General features: G+C 39.2%; 2 pseudogenes across 2 annotated transcripts; both read right to left on the bottom strand.

The window, feature by feature from the left end:
- Nucleotides 1-910: 910 nt before the first annotated feature.
- Nucleotides 911-5,646, bottom strand: LOC309625686 (non-histone chromosomal protein HMG-14 pseudogene; annotated as a pseudogene). Its single transcript has one exon. The product of its transcript is annotated as a non-histone chromosomal protein HMG-14 pseudogene (transcript).
- A 7,020-nt stretch (nucleotides 5,647-12,666) lies between these two features.
- LOC309625645 (vacuolar protein-sorting-associated protein 36 pseudogene) lies at nucleotides 12,667-16,510 on the bottom strand (annotated as a pseudogene). The gene has a single exon. The product of its transcript is annotated as a vacuolar protein-sorting-associated protein 36 pseudogene (transcript).
- Nucleotides 16,511-17,014: the final 504 nt, after the last annotated feature.

Raw genomic sequence — 17,014 nt, 5'->3', positions numbered from 1 at the left:
CCTGACAAGGGATCGAACCCGGGTCCCCTGCATTGGGAGCGTGGAGTCTTAGCTGCTGGACCACTAGGGAAGTCCTGGCTGTTGTTTAAAACTGTGGACATTCAAATGATTTTTCTCCTTTGCATTTTCATAGAATGCTAAGAAAGGTTGTAGTGGATTTTGCATGGCTAGGATTATCAAAGATGGAAATTAAATTGTCTTAATCAGGATAGCCTCCCCATTGCCCTTCAACTCACCTTTTTTTCCTCCCTTTCCTTAAAACACCAACAGTATTCTTGCCTTTTAGGGAGGTCCTTCTTCTGAAGAGCAACCATTTCTCACTCCTAGACACTCGGCTCAGTGCAGCCCTGACCAGCTCCCAGGGTTGGAGTTCCTGTTTGTGGACCTTCCTAAGAACATTGTAATGAGAAGTTAGGGACCCTCCATGGTTTGGGCTCACACACTGACTTCTGCAATGCACTATAGTGGAGTGATGCTGACTTTCTCATGTGGAAATGTACTGTTTCACAATCTCAAGTAGAGGGTGGAGCTATTATAAAACCAAGTTCTACTTACATGTTGAACTCAAGCATCAGCCCCCTTCTTTTCAAGGCTCCCTTCTTTCCAGTGCATATGGCAAAGGTGAAGGTGTTAGCTTTGGTGTCTCCTGAGGGGACTCTTGGTATTTCTCCTGGAGTCTGAGAGCTCTTCCATCCCTCAGGGATCCCACTTTCCTGCTGGCATGGATGCACCTTTTTGATAGGATGCCATTCCCTGCCCCTGGGTACCAGTGGAAGGAGGGATGTGGAATCAGTCAGAATTCCCCTCACTGTACCATCACATTAGGGTCCACACCAGCACCACACAAGACTGAAGTCTTCACAAAACCATTTCATTAGACTTGACCTAACAACCTGAAAGAGGATCACTAAATAAGACTTCCCTCATAGTTGACGGAAAAAATACCTCAAAACTTAACCCTCCATGGACAATTAATTACCTGCTTTAAGAATGTGGAATATTTTTAATGTACTGAAATGGAGCAATCTTCAATATGTATTTTTAAATAAGTAAAGTACAGAATAGTACTCTGTGTGTGTGTGTGTGTGTGCACGTGTGTGCATGTGTGTGTATGTGAAAAGATACACGAGAAACTGATAATTTTGGTTGGTTCTGGAGAGGAAACCAGATGGCTGGGGTATTTGGGTAGGACTTTTCAGTATACATCCTTTGCCACCTTTTGAATTTGGGATCATGTGAATGTATTAATAATTCAAAAATTAAAGCTAAAGTTATCAGTTTTTGTTTAACATAGCTTGAGCTGGATTTTCTGTCATTTGCAACCAAAAAAACTTGACTGGGCTATCTTTATGGCTATATATTTAGTTTGTTCTATCCACAAGGCAGGTATCTGTTTCTCACATATGAAACACTCAATGTTACTTATTTCTTTTTAGTTCCGTAGTGAGTTCTGTATGGATTTCTTCATATTACCACCTGCTCCCTGGTGCCTTTTACTGAAGGGTTTGGGTAATTAAATGGAATTTCATCCTGGGGGTGGGCGCAGTACCTTATAATTATGTGCTAAATATGAGTTTCCTTAAAGTCCAAGAGGAAAATAGTTAAGAAGTGAAGCCTTACCAGGGAATCCCCTCAATGGAGTATTCCTGTTCCTGCCCAATTCCCAAAGGGAAATGTTTCAGCTCTACAATCTTCCAACATGTGGGAATCTCCACCCACCTAGAGTGTGTACTGCAATGCCTTAGTACATGTGAGGGCTCCTGAAATAGAAGCTCTTATTAGCATTCCTACTCTGCAATTCACTTGAGGGCCAAGAGAATCCCTGGGAATCAGATATCTAAAAGTTCACAAGCCAGGGCCCATCACTTACTAGCTGTCTGAGTGGGAGGAAGTTAGCCTTTCTGACCTTTATTTTTCTCATCTGTAAAATAAGGTTCCATTTTATATCTGTAAAATACTTGCTCCAGGATGGTTATGCGGATTCAATGAGACAACGTAGAAAAAGCACTTAACCCAGAGTCTGGTGCAGAGTAAATAACAAACAGCTCAAGACCTCACAATGGCGAGGCCTCTCCACGTGGGTCACAAGCCATTAGGCATACTTCTGTATTCACAGGACAGTTGTGTGCCACTCAGAGTGCAACTCTTCAGTGGTGCTGAACATCTTCTTTTTAATAACATGGGATTTATAACCATGCTCCCCATAGCCTAGCCTTCATTTTCTGTGCCTCACAGTAACTTTTTTTTTTTTTAACCGGATTCTATTTATTTATTTATTTATGGCTGTGTTGGGTCTTCGTTTCTGTGCGAGGGCTTTCTCTAGTTGTGGCAAGCGGGGGCCACTCTTCATCGCGGTGCGCGGGCCTCTCACTATCGCGGCCTCTCTTGTTGCGGAGCACAGGCTCCAGACGCGCAGGCTCAGTAGTTGTGGCTCACGGGCCTAGTTGCTCCGCGGCATGTGGGATCTTCCCAGACCAGGGCTCGAACCCGCGTCCCCTGCGTTGGCAGGCAGATTCTCAACCACTGCGCCACCAGGGAAGCCCCTCACAGTAACTTTTTAAGGAAAGAACTACTTGGCAGTATCAAACAAGGCCAGCTGCCCTAAATTAAAAATTTTAAACATTTAGTCTGGTTCTACACTGAAGAGAGCTCTCTGATATCTGGAGAAGTTTTTCTTTTCCTTTTGGAAAGTGATGCATTTTGTTCTCTGAGTGATTGGATATAGGCATAGATTGTCAAATGATTACCACAGTAAATTTAGACTATTCATTTTTCTTTTTTCTTGTGAAAAGAACTTTTAAGATTTACTCTTAATTTTGAAATCTGCAGTATCCCATTGTTAACTATTGTCACCATGCTGTATATTACATCCCCAGGACTTACTTATCTTATAATAGAAGTTTGTACCTTTTGACCACCTTCATCCAGTTTGCCCACTTTCATCCAGTTTGCCCACTCCCACCCCCTGCGTCCGGAAACCACCAATCTGTTCTTTGTATCTCTAAGTTCAGTTTCTTTTTAGATTCTATCTATAAGTGAGATGATACAGTATTTGTCTGTCTTTGTCTGACTTATTTCACTGAGCATAAAATCCTCAGGGTCCATGCTTGTCCCAAATGGCAGGATTTCCTTCTTTTTTATTGTTGAATAATATTCATCTATATATGTGTATATATATGTATGTATTGGTATACACATCATATCTTCTTTATCCAGTCATCTGTTGATAGACACTTAGATTGTTTCCATGTCTTGTCTATTGCAAATAATGCTGCAGTGAACACGGGGGTACAGATAGCTTTCCGAGAGAGTGATTTTTTTTTTCTTTCATAATTGAGATTTTATTGGTTGTTTTGAGGATCAGTGCACAGACATTTCAATTTGTCCACAATTCTTAACATATGTACCAAAAATCTAAAAAATCATGTAGTTGCAATTCTTTTCTAAACAGTTATTCCAGTGACTTTCCTGCTTAAAATTTGGAGGCAGATTTTCCTTAACAGGATATCAAGTACCAACATCTTCAAATATTGGTATGTTGTTACATCGTAAGTCCCACTAATTCACAATTTAATATCATATACCCTACATAGTCAAATTGTCAATCATTCACAGCACATTAACAAAGTTACTAGGAAAACTGGACTACCACGACCAAAGATATTACAGAGCGCACAAAATTCTGACCAGGAGAGCCAAGATCAAGGAGTGAGTGGTTCACTTTAGGAAACAATTCTACCGGAAACAACACGGGAAGAGAAGCAATTTAAAGTGTTCAGGACATTAAATGCACAACTGACTCCAAACTGCCATTTAGTGTGCTTTGTATTATAGGATATAAAGGCTACCCCCCCCATCTATGGAATGTTAAGCTGACACCCAAGACAATCAAAGCCTCCCATATTCAATATCCCACGATTTTCTGGTTGTACCAAAAAATAACCAACCAGCAAATGATTTCACCTCTTAAAAATAAAAAAAAACATTTACACTTAAAAAATGGGATGAGGTGGGATTCCCTCCTTTTTAAAAATGTTTCTGGAACTACTAAAAAACGTGCATTTACAAAATAGTTGATAAAAATATTCCTCTGGATTGTACAAGAAGGGATACAGGGACCACTGATAGGACCAGGTGTGTGGTATTAATCGGACTTGGCTTCTTTCTCTCCTGCTTTGTCAGAGGCTGGGGGCTCCTCGTTTTTAGTTTCTGTGTTTTCCGCAGGTAAGTTGTCTTCAGTCTCTTGGTTAGCCACTTCGGCCTGTTTTCCCTTTGCTCCCCTTTTCTCTTTTGTTTGCACTTTTTTGTCTGAAGATTAATCCTTTCCTGCCGCCTTTTTTAGGCTCCGTTTCACTTTTGCAGGAGCCGGTGTAGCTGACAACCTCGCCGATCTCCTCTTGGGCTCCTCCTTCGCCGCCCCCTCGGTGGCGCTGACCTTTCGCAAAGCTGGGTTGCCTAGCCGCTGCCTCTCCTCCTGCTGCCCGAGCTGCTGGGGACCCGCTCGAGATAGCGATTTTGTTTCTTTTGAATAAATTCCCATAAGTGGGGCTGCTGTATCACATGGTAGTTCTATTTTTAATTTTTGGAAGAAACTCCATACTGTTTTCCATAGTGGTTGCACCAGTTTACATTCCCATCAACAGCACACAAGGGTTTCCTTTTCTCCACATCCTCTCCGGTACTTATTTCTTGTCTTCTTGATAACAGCTATTCTAACAGGTATGAGGTAACATCTCATTGTGGGTTTGATTTGCATTTCCTGATTATTAGTGATGTTGAACACTTTTTCCTGTATCTGTTGTCCGTTTGTTATGTCTTCTTTGGAAGAATGTCTATTCAGTTCCATTTGTTTTTCTTTGTTTTTTTATACTGCAGGTTCTTATTAGTCATCAATTTTATACACATCAGTGTATACATGTCAGTCCCAATCGCCCAATTCAACACACCACCATCCCCACCCCACCGCAGTTTTCCCCCCTTGGTGTCCATATGTCTGTTCTCTACATCTGTGTCTCAACTTCTGCCCTGCAAACCGGTTCATCTGTACCATTTTTCTAGGTTCCACATACATGCGTTAATATACGATACTTGTTTTTCTCTTTCTGACTTACTTCACTCTGTATGACAGTCTCTAGATCCATCCACGTCTCAACAAATGACTCAGTTTCGTTCCGTTTTATGGCTAAGTAATATTCCATTGTATATATGTACCACAACTTCTTTATCCATTCGTCTGTCAATGGGCATTTAGGTTGCTTCCATGACCTGGCTGTTGTAAATAGTGCTGCAATGAACATTGGGGTGCATGTGTCTTTTTGAATTATGGTTTTCTCTGGGTATATGCCCAGTAGTGGGATTGCTGGATCATATGGTAAATCTATTTTTAGTTTTTTAAGGAACCTCCATACTGTTCTCCTTGTGGCTGTATCAATTTACATTCCCACCAACAGTGCAAGAGGGTTCCCTTTTCTCCACACCCTCTCCAGCATTTGTTGTTTGTAGATTTTCTGATGATGCCCATTCTAACTGGTGTGAGGTGATACCTCATTGTAGTTTTGATTTGCATTTCTCTAATAATTAGTGATGTTGAGCAGCTTTTCATGTGCTTCTTGGCCATTTGTATGTCTTCTTTGGAGAAATGTCTATTTAGGTTTTCTGCCCATTTTTGGATTGGGGTGTTTGTTTCTTTAATATTGAGCTGCATGAGCTGTTTATATATTTTGGAGATTAATCCTTTGTCTGTTGATTCGTTGCGAATATTTTCTCCCATTCTGAGGGTTGTCTTTTCGTATTGTTTATGGTTTCCTTTGCTGTGCAAAAGCTTTGAAGTTTCATTAGGTCCCATTTGTTTATTTTTGTTTTTATTTCCATTACTCTAGGAGGTGGATCAAAAAAGATCTTGCTGGGATTGATGTCAAAGAGTGTTCTTCCTATGTTTTCCTCTAAGAGTTTTATAGTGTCTGGTCTTACATTTAGGTCTCGAATCCATTTTGAGTTTACTTTTGTGTATGGTGTTAGGGAGTGTTCTAATTTCATTCTTTTACATGTAGCTGTCCAGTTTTCCCAGCACCACTTATTGAAGAGACTGTCTTTTCTCCATTGTATATCTTTGCCTCCTTTGTCATAGATTAGTTGACCATAGGTGCGTGGGTTTATCTCTGGGCTTTCTATCTTGTTCCATTGATCTATGCTTCTGTTTTTGTGCCAGTACCATATTGTCTTGATTACTGTAGCTTTGTAGTATAGTCTGAAGTCAGGGAGTCTGATTCCTCCAGCTCCGTTTTTTTCCCTCACGACTGCTTTGGCTATTTGGGGTCTTTTGTGTCTCCATACAAATTTTAAGATGATTTGTTCTAGTTCCGTAAAAAATGCCATTGGTAATTTGATAGGGATTGCATTGAATCTGTAGATTGCTTTGGGTAGTGTAGTCATTTTCACAATATTGATTCTTCCAATCCAAGAACATGGTATATCTATCTCTCCATCTGTTGGTATCATCTTTAATTTCTTTCATCAGTGTCTTATAGTTTTCTGCATACAGGTCTTTTGTTTCCCTAGGTAGGTTTATTCCTAGGTATTTTATTCTTTTTGTTGCAATGGTAAATGGGAGTGTTTCCATAATTTCTCTTTCAGATTTTTCATCATTAGTGTATAGGAATGCAAGAGATTTCTGTGCATTAATTTTGTATCCTGCAACTTTACCAAATTCATTGATCAGCTCTAGTAGTTTTCTGGTGGCATCTTTCGGATTCTCTATGTATAGTATCATGTCATCTGCAAACAGTGACAGTTTTACTTCTTTTCCAATTTTTATTCCTTTTATTTCTTTTTCATCTCTGATTGCTGTGGCTAGGACTTCCAAAACTATGTTGAATAATAGTGGTGAGAGGGGACATCCTTGTCTCGTTCCTGATCTTAGAGGAAATGCTTTCAGTTTTTCACCATTGAGAATGATGTTTGCTGTGGGTTTGTGGTATATGGCCTTTATTATGTTGAGGTAGGTTCCCTCTATGCCCACTTTCTGGAGAGTTTTTATCATAAATGGGTGTTGAATTTTGTCAAAAGCTTTTTCTGCATCTATTGAGATGATCATATGATTTTTATTCTTCAATTTGTTAATATGGTGTATCACATTGATTGATTTGCATATATTGAAGAATCCTTGCATCCCTGGAATAAATCCCACTTGATCGTGGTGTATGATCCTTTTAATGTGTTGTTGAATTCTGTTTGCTAGTATTTTGTTGAGGATTTTTGCATCTATATTCATCAGTGATATTGGTCTGTAATTTTCTTTTTTTATAGTATCTTTGCCTGGTTTTGGTATCAGGGTGATGGTGGCCTCGTAGAATGAGTTTGGGAGTGTTCCTTCCTCTGCAATTTTTTGGAAGAGTTTGAGAAGGATGGGTGTTAGCTCTTCTCTGAATGTTTGATAGAATTCACCTATGAAGCCATCTGGTTTGGACTTTTGTTTGTTGGAAGATTTTTAATCACAGTTTCAATTTCATTACTTGTGATTGGTCTGTTCATATTTTCTGTTTCTTCCTGGTTCAGTCTTGGAAGGTTATACCTTTCTAAGAATTTGTCCATTTCTTCCAGGTTGTCCATTTTATTGGCATAGAGTTGCTTGTAGTAGTCTCTTAGGATGCTTTGTATTTCAGCGGTGTCTGTTGTAACTTCTCCTATTTCATTTCTAATTTTATTGATTTGAGTCCTCTCCCTCTTTTTCTTGATGAGTCTGGCTAATGGCTTATCAATTTTGTTTATCTTCTCAAAGAACCAGCTTTTAGTTTTATTGATCTTTGCTATTGTTTTCTTTGTTTCTATTTCATTTATTTCTGCTCTGATCTTTATGATTTCTTTCCTTCTGCTAACTTTGGGTTTTGTTTGTTCTTCTTTCTCTAGTTCCTTTAGGTGTAAGGTTAGATTGTTTACTTGAGATTTTTCTTGTTTCTTTAGGTAGGCTTGTATAGCTATAAACTTCCCTCTTAGAACTGCTTTTGCTGCATCCCATAGGTTTTGGATCATCGTGTTTTCATTGTCATTTGTCTCTAGGTATTTTTTGATTTCCTCTTTGATTTCTTCAGTGATCTCTTGGTTATTTAGTAACGTATTGTTTAGCCTCCATGTGTTTGTGTTTTTTACGTTTTTTTCCCTGTAATTCATTTCTAATCTCATAGCGTTGTGGCCAGAAAAGATGCTTGATATGATTTCAATTTTCTTAAATTTACTGACGCTTGATTTGTGACCCAAGATGTGATCTATCGTGGAGAATGTTCCATGCGCACTTGAGAAGAAAGTGTAATCTGCTGTTTTTGGATGGAATGTCCTATAAATATCAATTTAATCTATCTGGTCTATTGTGTCATTTAAAGCTTCTGTTTCCTTATTTATTTTCATTTTGGATGATCTGTCCATTGGTGTAAGTGAGGTGTTAAAGTCCCCCACTATTATTGTGTTACTGTCGATTTCCTCTTTTATAGCTGTTAACAGTTGCCTTATGTATTGTGGTGCTCCTATGTTGGATGCATATATATTTATAATTGTTATATCTTCTTCTTGGATTGATCCCTTGATCATTATGTAGTGTCCTTCCTTGTCTCTTGTAACATTCTTTATTTTAAAATCTATTTTATCTGATATGAGTATAGCTACTCCAGCTTTCTTTTGATTTCCATTTGCATGGAATATCTTTTTCCATCCCCTCACTTTCAGTCTGTATGTGTCCCTAGGTCTAAAGTGGGTCTCTTGTAGACAGCATATATATGGGTCTTGTTTTTGTATCCATTCAGCAAGCCTGTGTCTTTTGGTTGGAGCATTTAATCCATTCACGTTTAAGGTAATTATCGATATGTATGTTCCTATGACCATTTTGTTCATTGTTTTGGGTTTGTTTTTGTAGGTCCTTTTCTTCTCTTGTGTTTCCCACTTAGAGAAGTTCCTTTAGCATTTGTTGTAGAGCTGGTTTGGTGGTGCTGAATTCTCTTAGCTTTTGCTTGTCTGTAAAGCTTTTGATTTCTCCATCAAATCTGTATGAGATCCTTGCCGGGTAGAGTAATCTTGGTTGTAGGTTCTTCCCTTTCATCACTTTAAGTATATCATGCCACTCCCTTCTGGCTTGTAGAGTTTCTGCTGAGAAATCAGTTGTTAACCTTATGGGAGTTCCCTTGTATGTTATTTGTCGTTTTTCCCTTGCTGCTTTCAATAATTTTCTTTGTCTTTAATTTTTGCCAATTTGATTACTATGTGTCTCGGCGTGTTTCTCCTTGGGTTTATCCTGTATGGGACTCGCTGTGCTTCCTGGACTTGGGTGGCTATTTCCTTTCCCATGTTAGGGAAGTTTTCGACTATAATCTCTTCAAATATTTTCTCCTGTCCTTTCTCTCTCTCTTCACCTTCTGGGACCCCTGTAATGCGAATGTTTTGCGTTTAATGTGTCCCAGAGGTCTCTTAGGCTGTCTTCATTTCTTTTCATTCTTTTTTCTTTATTCTGTGGAACAAACAGCAGTGAATTCCACCATTCTGTCTTCCAGGTCACTTATCCGTTCTTCTGCCTCAGTTATTCTGCTATTGATTCCTTCTAGTGTAGTTTTCATTTCAGTTAGTGTATTGTTCATCTCTGTTTGTTCTTTAATTCTTCCAGGTCTTTGTTAAACATTTCTTGCTTCTTCTCGATCTTTGACTCCATTCTTATTCTGAGGTCCTGGATCATCTTCACTATCATTATTCTGAATTCTTTTTCTGGAAGGTTGCCTATCTCCACTTCATTTAGCTGTTTTTCTAGGGTTTTATCTTGTTCCTTCATCTGGTACATAGCCCTCTGCCTTTTCATCTTGTCTATCTTTCTGTGAATGTGGTTTTTGTTCCACAGGCTGCAGGATTGTAGTTCTTCTTGCTTCCGCTGTCTGCCCTCTGGTGGATGAGTCTATCTGACCTTTTTTTTTTTTTTTGTCATTCATTCGGTAGCCATTTATTGAATGCTTACTGTGTGCCAGGCCTTACTGAAGGCTCTGAGGACACATCCATGAACAAAGCAGATAAAAATCTCTGCTCCTGTGGAGCTTACATTTAAGATCTATCATAAGAGATGGGATTAGCAATAAATTTACATAAATTCAACCATACCTATCAGCAAAGTGAAAAAGACACATTTAAATATTTTAATTATTGGTACTACAAAAGTCTACTGTTGATATGTAGTTTTTTATTATATATTCTACTTACTATATTCATAAAATATTCATACCCATGTATAACTCTACAGGCATTCGAATTGTAAGATTATATAAAGATTTTCAAGGACCATTTTGAGCATGCTCGATTCCATCCTTAGCACAGCCCTAAAAACCCACCCACCTTCTGAGCTGTGACTCTGTTGTACCACAATGGAAACTCTGAGACTGTTGGGCAAAGGAGAACCATTTTAAGTATTTGAGCATGAGAGTGACAGCATGATAAATCCACGGCTGGTCGGTTTAGTCTGGTAACAGGGCACAAGAGATAGTACATTCACATAAACATACACAGTCAATCAATAGTGGAATTCACGTCAAGAATTTAAAAAAAGTTTGTGAGCCATTTCCCATTGTTTTAAAAGAACTAAAATAGTAAGAGCTTGAGGTCATAAATATTTATAATCAACTCCTGATTATAAAATCTAAAAGAAAAAATCTTAACACGTGGGCTTATTCTGACTAAAGGGTTATCATTTTAATCAATTTTTCAAAGAGTATTTAAAAATAACACCTAGTTAAGAAAAAATCATTTTTAAATTTTGCAGTATTGGCAAAATTATTGGTATATGTTAATACCAATCATTTAACACTGAAAGCATTCTTGTATAATGTAAAAAATTTTTTGACAGTATATGACTAGAAATATTCCATAAAGCTACAAACAGATTTATGCTCCTAAGAGCAAAGTTAGAAAAGCAAAAATAATAGTATAATACTGATAAGCACCAAGACAGAACTTTTTTGCACTTAGGGCCTGATTGGTTGTATTTAAACATAACCTCTACCAAAAAGGACCAAAATGACACCTTATTTGGTAAAAACAAAGAAAAAAAAAGGATAAAAATGTACACACTGAGGTCTGGAAACTGAAGAATGCCCACTTTAAAACAGTAAAATCAATCATACCTGTTTTTAAACTAATGTGACATTTGCAAAATATATCCATGTCACTTTTCTTCCTCTTTAGTTCACTTTTACAATTCAGACTGCTCCATTTTTGTTAATGTGTTGTCACACTAGTGTAAATAAATATTCTGAATTATAGGAGTTTGCCATAATGAATCCAGACCATTGGAGCCAGACCCAGTAGCTCAAACAATCTTAGTTGCAGCTCATTCCAACTAGTGAAACACATTATTTATCTGTGCAGTTTTAAAAAACCTTAGCTAGATGAGGGGTGTGTGTGTGTGTGCGTGCCTGTACACATACAGGTTTGCCAGGGCAGTGGGAGAGTGAGTGCATCCCAGAGAGAGGAGTGACATACAAGCAACCGTACACAATGGCCCGAAAGACTTGGGTAGCCAGACACCAAATTTCCCCCCAAACAAACCTGAGGCTGAGCAATGGGGGAATTAAAGGATCTGTCCTCACAACGTGGAATCAGTGACAGGTTCGGAAAACGAAGGCTAAGGCAGGATGCCTCGGCCACAGCATTCCCGTGACACAGGAGGGTGCGGAGCAGCGACAGGGAGCAGGCAGGGGTCGGGGACTGACTGGCTGCACTTGGAGGGATTCCCTGGGTCTGCAGCTGAGGATCCCTGGACCTTCCCCAAAGGGCATTGGCAGTGGCCCTCCACCTCTTAGCCAGGACGTCTCACGGATCCCAGGGTCTGAGCCTGGGTATCCCTGCCTCCCGGTCTCAAAGGTTCTCTCAGTACAGATACTATCCCTTCTAGAGGCTTGGCCAAAACCCATCACTACCTTCCACTGCCAACTCAGTCTTAGAAAGGGGTTCTCCTTCTGTCTCTGTGGGGTCCCTGAGTTTGAGGTAATGCCAACGTACTGTACACTGTGTGGCAGTAACAAAGTCAGGCAATCCACTGGAAAACTCAAGCAGTCTAGATTCAATATATTAGCCTGTTTCTGTTATCTCAGTATACTTTTTAGCGAGATAGTTTCTCCACACAACTTATAATGTGTGGGGTAACGGAAAAAAAATATTGCTAGAATATGATAGAAAGATTTTAAAAGTTCAGCACTGAAACTCCTTCTTTAGGGAAGGAAAAGGAGACATATTATATTCCCACTCTCTATTTTCCATCCTTGGCTTTGAGGTACAAGAGCACCAAGCTTCCTGTAAAGCGTGTTAAAGGTTCTCCCGGTCCCTCTACCCACAAAACAATCCTAGGGAAATCCTGAAGCGTCTACTTCCCAAATCTGTAACCATATCTCTGGGCATGTCTATACAGCTCTTGAATTCACTTTCAAAATCCATAGCATTTTTAAAACAAAATGACATAGTTGCATTCTTTAAATGCCAGCCATAAAATCATCACTTAAAAAAAAAAAGAAACTAGTCAGATTATATATATGTAAGTCAGATAAAATTCTCTCTCTCTCTTTTTTTAAATATTTATTTATTTATTTATGGCTGCCTTGGGGCTTCATTGCTGTGCGCAGGCTTTCTCTAGTTGTGGCAAGCGGGGGCTACTCTTCCTTGCGGTACGCAGGCTTCATTGTGGTGGCTTCTCTTGTTGGGGAGCACAACTGCTCTAGGTGCGTAGGCTTCAGTAGTTGTGACACGCAGGCTTCAGTAGTTGTGGCATACAGGCTCAGTAGTTGTGGCACATGGGCTTAGTTGCTCCACAGCATGTGGGATCTTCCCAGACCAGGGCTTGAACCTGTGTCCCCTGCATTGGCAGGCAGATTCTCAACCACTGTGCCACCAGGGAAGCCCTCTCTCTCTTTTTAAGGTGCTTTATTTGGTCTGCCGAAGACATGCCTATGGCTGCTTCTAAAAGCCCTTAGGGAGAGCCTCAGATGATATCCTGCAGTTGGATATTTTGCTCCAGTGTTGTCAGGTTCTTAAACTACACTGTAGGTATAAGTTGTTGCATGAAAATCCCCCCAAATGTGCACACTAAATGCAGAGAAAAACCTCATTTGTAATTCAGGTGAATTTTCATCACACCAAAATAATGACCTAACCTGTCCAAACATGTAACTTCTCTCTTTTTCCCCCCATGAACTAAATCCTCTTCTTTAAAAAATGGTCTGATTTGAAGATCAAGTTAAAATCCACCATATTTCAAGTTAAACTCTGAGGGTTTCTATACAACTGTAGCATGATTTCAAATTCATATTGGCATTCATCTTTCTATATTTTCCTATATTTATCCTAAAGAAGCTTCCTGGATCATAATATTTACGTAGAAATTAAAAGCATTTTATATTATACTGTGAAGTTCCAGTAAATTCTCAGTTTATCAGGGTTTACCCTTAGCTCAATGTCATACAACTTCTGCATGAGGCAAGTATACCAGTAACAAGTTATTTCAAATACAAAACTCTTAGTTCTGTGTCATAAATAAATTTGGGTAAAACTGCAAGCCTTCCACTGAATCATCTCGGCAAGAAGCAACCTTTCTTTAGCCAGGAGGACAGACATTCCCACACGCTTAGCAAATTCTTCTGGTGTTAGAGATCCCTTTTCTGAAACCATCTCCAAGGCTGAGGCCACCATTTACTCCTCCTTGTGGGACTGAAGTTCAATTACCATGACACCGCTGTCAAACACACGGAGCCTGAGAGGTAATTTCAGTGCTTCCAGCATCTTGCATGCATTCACTAAGTCTTCTGGGGAGAGCAATTCCATTCCTCGAGTTCGGTTTACTAAACAGTACACCTCCGTGAGTGACATTATTCCCCCTCGTTCCTCCAAAGGCGCCTGCAATATTCCAGCCAGCTGTTTGGCCAGCTGCATGTGGTACTGTGTGCCTGAGCCGTAGATTTCCCTGGTAACTGGGTTAGCTATTCCCATGCTCAGCAAATAGGATTTAAACCTGATGGTCTCATCTTCTGTGATGTCACCTTGCTTGTCTTTAATCTTATTAGCAATGGATTTTGATACCACCACCAATTCCCTTAGGCTTGACCATTAGCTTGCTGAGGTCTTCGAAGGCCTCAGAAATGTTTTTGTCAGATTCTTTTCTTTTTTCTTCCAGTTTCCTTTCAATACCTACAATTCCTACAGCCCTTATTCTTCCTGGCTCGGGTCCTCTATTTGCTCGTAACGACTGGGAAACTGGCATATTCTCCCATCTTCTCTATGTCATTTCCTCTGATAAATGCCTGTAAAACTCAATCTGGCCATGTTCTTTGAAGGAAAGCTTGATGTAGGAGTTCTTACTACTCTGGAATGGGCCAGGTTCTTTGTTAGAAGGAGCTGGGTGAAGATGAACCACTATTTTGGCACTTTTCCCAATTCCAGCTGCCTGTTCTTCAATAAACACGATTTGGGAAAGAGGAATAGCCATGCAGCATTCATGATTTTTCTGATCCCTCCAGATTAGACGGTGTGTACTAAGAAGGAGGGTCCCAGCATCAAATTTTTTCTCCTCGCCATCATAGATGTGCACCCTGCCTCAGTTCCATTTTTAAGTGGATTGTTTCTTGCCCTAATGAGCTGTGTTCTTTGTATTTTTTGGATATTAACCCCCTTATCAGATATATGATTTGAAAATATTCCCTCCCATTCAGTAGGTTGCCTTTCATTTTGTTGATGGTTTTCTTTGTTACAAAGAAGCTTTTTAGTTTGAGGTCGTCCCACTCTTTACTTTTTGCTTTTGTGGCCTTTGCTTTTGGTGCCAAGTACAAAAATTATTGCCAAGACCAACGTCAAAGAGCTTACTCCCTGTGATTTCTTCTAGGAGTATTATGCTTTCAGGTATTACATTCAAATCTTTAATCCATTTTGAGTTGATTTTTGTGTATGGTAGAAGATAGTGATTCAGTTTCATTCTTTTGTATGTGTTCAGTTTTCCCAACACCATATTTTGAAGAGACCATCCTTTCCCCACTGTATATACTTAGCTCCTTTGGCATAAATTAATTGACCAAATATGTGTGTGTTTCTGGAATTTCTACTCTCTTCCAATGATCTATGTGTCTGTTTTTATGTCAATACCATACTGTTTTGATTTCTTAGTTTTATAATATATTTTGAAATCAGGAAGCATGATGCCTCCAGCTTTATTCTTTTTCAAGATTGCTTTGGCTATTTGGGGTCTTTGTGGTTCCATACAAATGTTAGGATTGTTCTATTTCTGTGAAAAATGCCATTGTAAGGATTGCACTGAATCTGTAGATTGCTTTGGATAGTTGGACATTTTAACAATATTAATTCTTCCAATCCAAGAGCACAGACTATTTTTCTATGTGTTTGTGTCTTCTTTAAATTCTTTCATCAGTGTCTTATATATTTCAGTGCACAGGTCTTTCACCTCCTTGGTTAAATTTATTCTTAGGTGTTTTATTCTCTTTGATAAAATTGTAATTGGGATTGCTTTATTAATTTCTCTCTTTGTTAGTTCATTGCTAGTGTATAGCAACACAACAGATTTCTGTATATTAATTTTGTATCCTGCAGCTTTACTGAATTCATTTAGTAGTTCTAATAGTTTTTTAGTGGCATCTTTAGGATTTTCTATATACGGTATCATGTCATCTGTAAACTGACAGTTTTACTTCTTCCTCTCCAACTTGGATTCCTTTTATTTCTTGTCTGATTGCTGTGGCTAGGACTTCCAATACTGTGTTGAATAAACATGGCAAGAGTGGGCATCCTTGTTCCTGATCTCAGAGGAAATGCTTTCAGCTTTCACCATTGAGTATGATGTTGGCTATAGGTTTGTCATACATGGTCATTATTATGTTGAGGTTTGTTCCCTCTATACCCATTTTGTCGAGGATTTTTAACATAAATGGATGTTGAATTTTGTCAGTAGTTTTTTCTGCATCTATTGAGATGATCATATGATTTATTTTTCAATTTGTTAATGTGGTATATCACATTGATTTGCAGATATTGAACCATCCTTGCACCTCTGGAATAAATCCCCCTTGGTCATGGTGTAGGATCATTTTAATGTATTGTTGAAAATGTTAAAACCATTGGCTGAGCACCTACTACAAGGCTGGAATGAGCCTGAATAGTAAAGAACAAAAGCTCAGTATGACTGGAGAGTAGTGAGCAAAGCTGAGTCAGGAGCAAGGTGAATGGTCTGAGATAGATCTGAGGAAGGTATGGATCAATGGCTTTTCAGGGATTATGAAGGCCATGGAAGCCCTTGAAAGGTTTACAAAGGGGATTAAGAAGACCTGATTTAACATTACAATAATCACTCTGTCTATGCTGTGGAAAATTAGTTGTAGAGGAAACAATTACAGAAGCAAGGAAACTTGTAGGAGGCTGTTGCAGCAGTACAGGCACTGGGGGCTTGGACCATGGTGGTGGTCTTGAAGAAGGAGAGAAGTGGATAGTTCTGGATATATACTGGTGATAGAATCTGGCTAATGTATTTCATGAAGGAGATGAGAAAAAGAAAAAAATCACGAATGACTCTGTGTTTTGGCTTGTGCTATAGGTAGATGTTGGTATCTTATGTAAGGTAAGGGAATCCCAGGCACAAAATTGAGTTCTGTTTTAGACCTGAAAAATTTCAGGTGTATATTAGACAGACATATGGAAACATCATGCACACACAGAATCTGATAGTTTGGAGCTCAGGGATAAGATCGAGGCTCAAGATACAAGGAAATGTCCATAGCAGCATAGAGTGTATTGTTATTACGTCTCCTTGAAATCGCAGTGGGCACCATTTCTCCTGTCTCCCTCTAAGGTCCAGTTCAGTGTCTCTAGATGCCTACAGGGAGCAAAGTCTAGGGGCTTTGGAAGGGGAGGCAAGCACAGAGATGGTTCTCACTCGACACTGATAGTCAATCACCACATTCCTATGAATATTTCTCTTTCCTGCGGCATCATATGTATTTTCAGACTC

The sequence above is a fragment of the Balaenoptera borealis genome (assembly GCF_965194805.1).
Source record: "Balaenoptera borealis genome assembly, chromosome: 3".
In the NCBI taxonomy this organism is placed as follows: domain Eukaryota; kingdom Metazoa; phylum Chordata; class Mammalia; order Artiodactyla; family Balaenopteridae; genus Balaenoptera; species Balaenoptera borealis.
This window is presented reverse-complemented; position numbering and strand designations above follow the sequence as displayed.